Source organism: Oncorhynchus nerka, linkage group LG12, assembly GCF_034236695.1.
Source record: "Oncorhynchus nerka isolate Pitt River linkage group LG12, Oner_Uvic_2.0, whole genome shotgun sequence".
In the NCBI taxonomy this organism is placed as follows: Eukaryota; Metazoa; Chordata; class Actinopteri; order Salmoniformes; family Salmonidae; genus Oncorhynchus; species Oncorhynchus nerka.
The window spans coordinates 32,297,526-32,305,209 of record NC_088407.1 but is presented as its reverse complement, the minus strand read 5'-3'; positions in this window follow the sequence as shown (position 1 = coordinate 32,305,209).

Below are 7,684 nucleotides of genomic sequence, written 5' to 3'. Positions count from 1 at the left end.
CCAAGATTTGCCTGATGCTTTTCTGTGGTGTTCACATCTGGTTGATGATACTGAGTGAAAAACTCTCAAATCGTCTGTGCTGTAGTCCACATTTTCTTATTCAGAAATGGCAACACCACTTTGCCAGATCTTTGTTGAAGTCGCAGAAGAACTTGAGGTACCCTGTAGAAGGACAAAATCAGTTGGCTGTAAATCCATGCTCATAGAAGAAGTTAGAGAGAAATCCTGTCGAATATCAAAATCTGGTTGACTGACCTGACAAGTGCGGGACTTTGATCGTCTGGAACTTCCCTAATTTCACTTGTTTAGCTGCCTGTGCCTGAAATGTTTCACCTGAGCTTTCGCAAATTACTGCTTTGGGAGAAAGGCACAAACTTTCTGAACTTGCGTCAGAGTTGTCCTCTAACCAAGCCATGGCATTGTCCACAAACGAGGTAGCCAAAAGAGACGTATCCGAGGATGTCTCTTCAGCTGAACATGTCAATTCCTCCTCAGGAACCTCTGTCTTGTAAAATGTCACAATGGTGCTCATAATCTCCTTGGTGATACAGTCAAGGTGAAGCTGAGTGATCTGAGGGCTAAGAGCCATCATAGATCTGGAGCTTATGCCCTGACCTCCACGAAGAGCCACTTCTTCTGATGACATGACCCCTGGAAGCAAAGCCCCACTCTTACTTGATCTAATATATTTTTCGATGAAAGTAGGAGTGACATGTTTTTAGTTTGCTCTGGATTCTCCTCTTTGTCTCGATCTGAACTTTTAAGGGCCAAAAGTCGAGAGCAGAATCCCCTCAGCATGTTCTGCAACCTTTTAGTAAGTCTATTAACCACAGATAGATCTTTCACTTTTGTCAAATCTGATTGTGCGACACACTTCATATCACTCACAAAGGAATCCATTATTTCAGAGGCCTTGGAGCCTAACGGTTGTAGATAAATGTTATTCTGGCATAGCTGGCAGATTTGTTTGACTGGCCAGATTACTTGAAGGCTCAGGTCTGCCAGCAGACATTTGTGCAGATAGACTTCTGCTAGACCTAATGAGCCTCCCTAATAGCTTCAGTGACTTCTGACTTCAGCTCAACACTGGATATTTTCTCAATGGTTGACATTACAGGAGAGTCAAGCATTTTGCCTGGAGGTGAAAGTATGAGCATGTTTTGACTCACCAAGCTGCCATAGGATAGTCTTTTCAGACATTTTTTTCTCCACTAGGGAATCTTCCAGAAGACCACCAACACAATCCTTTGAAGCAAAAATGTTTACTTTGTGTGCGATTTCTCGAAGTGCATCCATTGTTCCTTGCTCTTCTTTCCTGTCATTCTCCGGAGTTGACAATGACAGCCTTGACCGCTCCTGTCAATGGTGCAAGGGAGGCCTTAATGTCTATATTCTCCATAGATGGATTGGGCTTGGCTTGAGGCACAGCCTTTTCAGTGACTCCAAACCACCGCAGCTTGGCAGAGATAACAGACACCAGGACGGCCTGGATTCCATTTCGCCTGCTAGTTCACATAACACTGGGCTTGATTTACCTGAGCTGGAACAGGAGATGATCAGTGAGATCTAAGAGTTAACCTGAATCACGACATCTCTTACCACAGATCTGGTCAATCCAAGTGAGCAAAAAGAGCAGGATTGATCTCCCAGAACCTGAAGAATTGTGTCCTCTGTGATCCCAAAGAGGACATTAAAAGGATCTGTCAGTTGAGCCTCTCCTCCATGTGCATTCTGCAACAAGATCTACATTTAAATAAAAAAATGTTTTTATCAATCTTGTCTTATGTTTACATATTGATGATCTTTACAAATGGTTGCTTTGAATGAACCAATAGTTCATTATCTAACCAATATGTAAAATGTAGTTCTATGAAGTGTTTATATGTGGTGTCTGCTTTGTTATTTTACAATACATATTGTAGTTTCTTAGCTTTGTATTCTAACAGTCAAATGCTGTGTAATATGAAAAAGTTAACCTGAATTTGAGTATGTACCGTATACAGTGATAAGATCAGTTGGGTCAGGCCCACAGTTGAGGTTGGTGAACATGTGGTTGATGAAGATACCTTCCAGAAGAAGAACGTGGAGTGGGTGTGCGGGAGTTGTAATAATGTATACCACTTCCGCTCTTCCTCAATTCTCTGTTGTAACTTTTCACGCATCAACTCCAGCCTCTGTTCAAATTCAGTGGATGAGGGTAGGGTGTCTCGACCACCCAGAAACTATCCACTGCTAGGCCTTGTGGGTAAATCTGTCATTTAAACGTCACCATGCGTGACTGCTTAAAGTCAATGGCAGAGGGGTATGGAGCCTTGACCCGTTGGCTGAACAGACTTTCCACTGCCAGGGATCTTGGGTAGACCTTCATTAAACCTTAGCACACATTCCTGGATGCTTGCAATGTTGAAGCACTCCAGTCAGCGAGGAGGAGGAGCTAGCTTCCCTGGCAGCATTAAGCTATAATATGTGTGCAAGGGCTGGCATGAGGATCTCTACCACTACGGGGAAACCGTTTTCGCTATCTTCCAGCACATTTGGGCAAGGTGTACTTTGGGCACCTGTTTCAATACAAATAGAGCATGAGATGTTTTTTGAGATGATGTGGTGTCAAGTGCTTAATTAGTCAATATGACATACTTTATGTTCAAATTTCTCTCATATAATCTATCAAATGTTGACAGATAAACTTACAGGATTTCTCATGCAATCTTGAATCACTTTCCACTGCCTGATAAAGACACAAGTAAAAATGTTCAGTTGTTTTGTACTGGTTCAGACAGGTTTGTTGTATACAGAATGTGTGCTATTGAAACACTGCATTCGGAAAGTATTCAGACCCCTTGGCTTTTTCAAAATGTTATGTTACAGCCTTATTCTAAAATATATATTTTTTCTCATCAATCTACACACAATACCCCATAACGACAAAGCAAAAACAGTTTTTTTTAAACATTTTTGCAAATGTATAAAAAAACAAAACTGAAATATCACATTTACATAAGTATTCAGACCGTTTACTCAGCAGACATTTTTTGATATTATCCTTCTCCAGATCTGTGCCTCGACAGAATCCTAACTCGGAGCTCTACGGACAATTCCTTCGACCTCATGGCTTGGTTTTTGCTCTGACATGTACTGTCACTGGACCTTATATAGACAGGTGTGTGCCTTTACAAATCATATCCAATCAATTGAATTGACCTCAGGTGGACTCCAATCAAGTTGTAGAAACATCTCAAGGATGATCAACGGAAACAGGATGCACCTGAGCTCAATTTCGAGTTTCATAGCAAAGGGCCTGAATACTTGTGTAAATAAGATAGGTGTGTGGGGAGGTTCTGTTTTTTTTTTACACATTTAAAAAAAAAAAAGTTTTCTCTTTGTCATTATGGGGTATTGTGTGTAGATTGAGGGGGAAAAAATATTTCATCCATTTAGAATAAGGCTGTAACTGATCAAAATGTGGAATAAGTGAAGGGGTCTGAATACTTTCCGAATGCACTGGACCTATCAGTGAGATTACTCCTGAAATTGGTGAGGATAAAGAATCAGACGTCCTCTGCCATTCCTGAGGGGTGAAGTAGACTATTGAGGAGTTCCACCTGCAAGAGTTGAATTACTGCTGCCCTGTTTTGGTATTTATCCAAAGAGAATACCACAGAGGGACCAAAAGGACAACAATTATTATGAGTTTTCCCCTTTTTTATATAATGAATCTGCACAACAAAGGGCACACTAACCCTAAAGTGCATGTACTGAGAAAAGTAATGTTTTAATATCGAAAAATCTCTAACCTGCTTCAGTGTCACATTCGGCTGAGGTCTTCTTGGCACTTGATTTCCATTTGGCCTTCAAGAAAACAGATTTCAAATCCCACGTTATTATGCTTAATGTGAAACATCAAGTCAAAGCAGCCCATTTTTTAGCCAATACATAGACAGATAGATAAAAACTAGCCAAGAGCCCAAACGACCAGAGGACCAATCTTACCGTTCTCTCTTCCTTCAGCTGAGCAACTGGCTCTTCTTCCTTCCTTCTCCTCCATCCCTTTCTTCTGATGACTATCTTCCAAGTCCTGTTCATCAAAATGAAAGTAATGAGTTTTTTAATCTGTAGAGATTCTATAAACGTTTTGATGAAACGACTGTAAAAAAAAAAGTGGCCAAAATAGACATACCTCCTTTTGTCTGACATTGAATCAAGTTTGTACCAGATAGATTAAACATATCAAATAACCCAAATGACCAGAGGACCAATGTTACCTTGTCAGACTTGTCCTTCATCTATTCCTTTAGCTGAGCAACTGGCTCTTCTTCCTTTGCCGCCTCCTCCATCCATTTTTCACTATCTTCCAAGTCCTGTTATATACAAGTGTTGTTAATGTTATTATTATCATAGCACATACAGTGTTAATCAAATTAAGCTTGTTAACCTATCTGTAGACATTGTATAAATGGTTTGTTGAACAGAGTCCAACACAAATGTCGTTTGATATTGAATCAAATTTGTAAAACAAAAAACAAAAAGTGCAAAAATCTGTTCAAGTTCTAGTAGACCTGTGTGGTGACTTTGTCACAGCTGTCGGTCAAAAACACGATGGTGCTAAAGTAGTCCTACCTGAACAACAAGAAAACAGACGCTATAGGCTATTCAACACAATTTTTTAACATATAGCGACTGAAGCGGAATCCCGCGATCTGATGTTCAGCACCGCCGTGCGGTGGACAGCGGCCGTCTCTTGTGCAACCCCATCTCTCATTATGATGGACGGTAGATAACCAAACTCGTCCTTATTACGGTAATACGTAATGCATGTTGTACATGTCATGGATGGAGATTAGAATGAGTATTCTAATTCCTAATTCTATTGAGGTGAGTGTGTGTGTGTGTGTGAGAGAGAGAGAGAGAGAGAGAGAGAGAGAGAGAGAGAGAGAGAGAGAGAGAGAGAGAGAGTGGTATCAATATTTTCATAGGGCAGAAGAAAGGCTTAGATTTATAATAAAAACAGTTTGCCCTAGGCAATCACAATGTAGGCCAAACGGATTCTTATTCCATAAAATGAGGCGACTCTAGCGTTTTCTTGCACAACTAGAATATATATAATTATATCCGTAAGGAAAATAAACCAAATTTGCCTTTCTAGCGAAAATATAGAGTACATTTCCTGAACAGGCTACACAGCATTTGGTATTTACCATAGAGATAGATAGAGGACTGATATTTATATGTTTGAAATCAAATCAAAATCACATTTTATTTGTCACATACACATGGTTAGCAGATGTTAATGCGAGTGTAGCGAAATGCTTGTGCTTCTAGTTCCGACAATGCAGTAATAACCAACAAGTAATCTAACTAACAATTCCAAAACTACTGTCTTATACACAGTGTAAGGGGATAAAGAATATGTACATAAGGATATATGAATGAGTGATGGTACAGAGCAGCATAGGCAAGATACAGTAGATGGTATCGAGTACAGTATATACATATGAGATGAGTATGTAACAAAGTGGCATAGTTAAAGTGGCTAGTGATACATGTATTACATAAGGATGCTGTCGATGATATAGAGTACAGTCTATACGTATGCATATGAGATGAATAATGTAGGGTAAGTAACATTATATAAGGTAGCATTGTTTAAAGTGGCTAGTGATATATTTACATCATTTCCCATCAATTCCCATTATTAAAGTGGCTGGAGTTGTGTCAGTGTCAGTGTGTTGGCAGCAGCCACTCAATGTTAGTGGTGGCTGTTTAACAGTCTGATGGCCTTGAGATAGAAGCTGTTTTTCAGTCTCTCGGTCCCAGCTTTGATGCACCTGTACTGACCTCGCCTTCTGGATGATAGCGGGGTGAACAGGCAGTGGCTCGGGTGGTTGATGTCCTTGATGATCTTTATGGCCTTCCTGTAGCATCGGGTGGTGTAGGTGTCCTGGAGGGCAGGTAGTTTGCCCCCGGTGATGCGTTGTGCCGACCTCACTACCCTCTGGAGAGCCTTACGGTTGAGGGCGGAGCAGTTGCCGTACCAGGCGGTGATACAGCCCGCCAGGATGCTCTCGATTGTGCATCTGTAGAAGTTTGTGAGTGCTTTTGGTGACAAGCCGAATTTCTTCAGCCTCCTGAGGTTGAAGAGGCGCTGCTGCGCCTTCTTCACGATGCTGTCTGTGTGAGTGGACCAATTCAGTTTGTCTGTGATGTGTATGCCGAGGAACTTAAAACTTGCTACCCTCTCCACTACTGTTCCATCGATGTGGATAGGGGGGTGTTCCCTCTGCTGTTTCCTGAAGTCCACAATCATCTCCTTAGTTTTGTTGACGTTGAGTGTGAGGTTATTTTCCTGACACCACACTCCGAGGGCCCTCACCTCCTCCCTGTAGGCCGTCTCGTCGTTGTTGGTAATCAAGCCTACCACTGTTGTGTCGTCCGCAAACTTGATGATTGAGTTGGAGGCGTGCGTGGCCACGCAGTCGTGGGTGAACAGGGAGTAGAGGAGAGGGCTCAGAACGCACCCTTGTGGGGCCCCAGTGTTGAGGATCAGCGGGGAGGAGATGTTGTTGCCTACCCTCACCACCTGGGGGCGGCCCGCCAGGAAGTCCAGTACCCAGGGTCTCGAGCTTGATGACGAGCTTGGAGGGTACTATGGTGTTGAATGCCGAGCTGTAGTCGATGAACAGCATTCTCACATAGGTATTCCTCTTGTCCAGATGGGTTAGGGCAGTGTGCAGTGTGGTTGAGATTGCATCGCCTGTGGACCTATTTGGGCGGTAAGCAAATTGGAGTGGGTCTAGGGTGTCAGGTAGGGTGGAGGTGATATGGTCCGTGACTAGTCTCTCAAAGCACTTCATGATGACGGAAGTGAGTGCTACGGGGCGGTAGTCGTTTAGCTCAGTTACCTTAGCTTTCTTGGGAACAGGAACAATGGTGGCCCTCTTGAAGCATGTGGGAACAACAGACTGGTATAGGGATTGATTGAATATGTCCGTAAACACTGGGCCTGCAGCCTTGCGAGGGTTAACACGTTTAAATGTTTTACTCACCTCGGCTGCAGTGAAGGAGAGACCACATGTTTTCGTTGCAGGCCGTGTCAGTGGCACTGTATTGTCCTCAAAGCGGGCAAAAAAGTTATTTAGTCTGCCTGGGAGCAAGACATCCTGGTCCGTGACTGGGCTGGACAGCATGTGACAGCATGGGGAGCGCCATTGAGGCTACAACCCATATGGATCCCCACTCAGTTGACTACTTTGAATACTTTAAAATGGCGGAAGCATGGAGGAAGCCCTCAATGCCGCTGGCCTTGCTAAAATAGCCTTTTGGTCACTAGAGGCCTCTATCATTGTCTATGGTATTTCCCTCCTTTTTTGAATTCCCACAGATGACACGTCATCAACAAGAGACAAAATAGGTTTGCAGAAAGCTTGGTTAGAAAAATACAATCTTATTTAGGTTTTGGTACGAGAGCCTGTGTTTAACGTGGTTCCTCTAACATGTATAATGACGTGGAATTTGGGTGTACACATTTTCTAATTTAGAGTGTGTTTACCAACTAATCATTCATCAAGAAAGGTTGTCATACACTGTTTCTTAGTGTATGAGGACCTCACAGTTGGCGAAAACAAACCAAACGCTAGTAGCTCTAGTCTTAAGTCTGAAAGATACGTTAGCTAGCTAAATTATACAT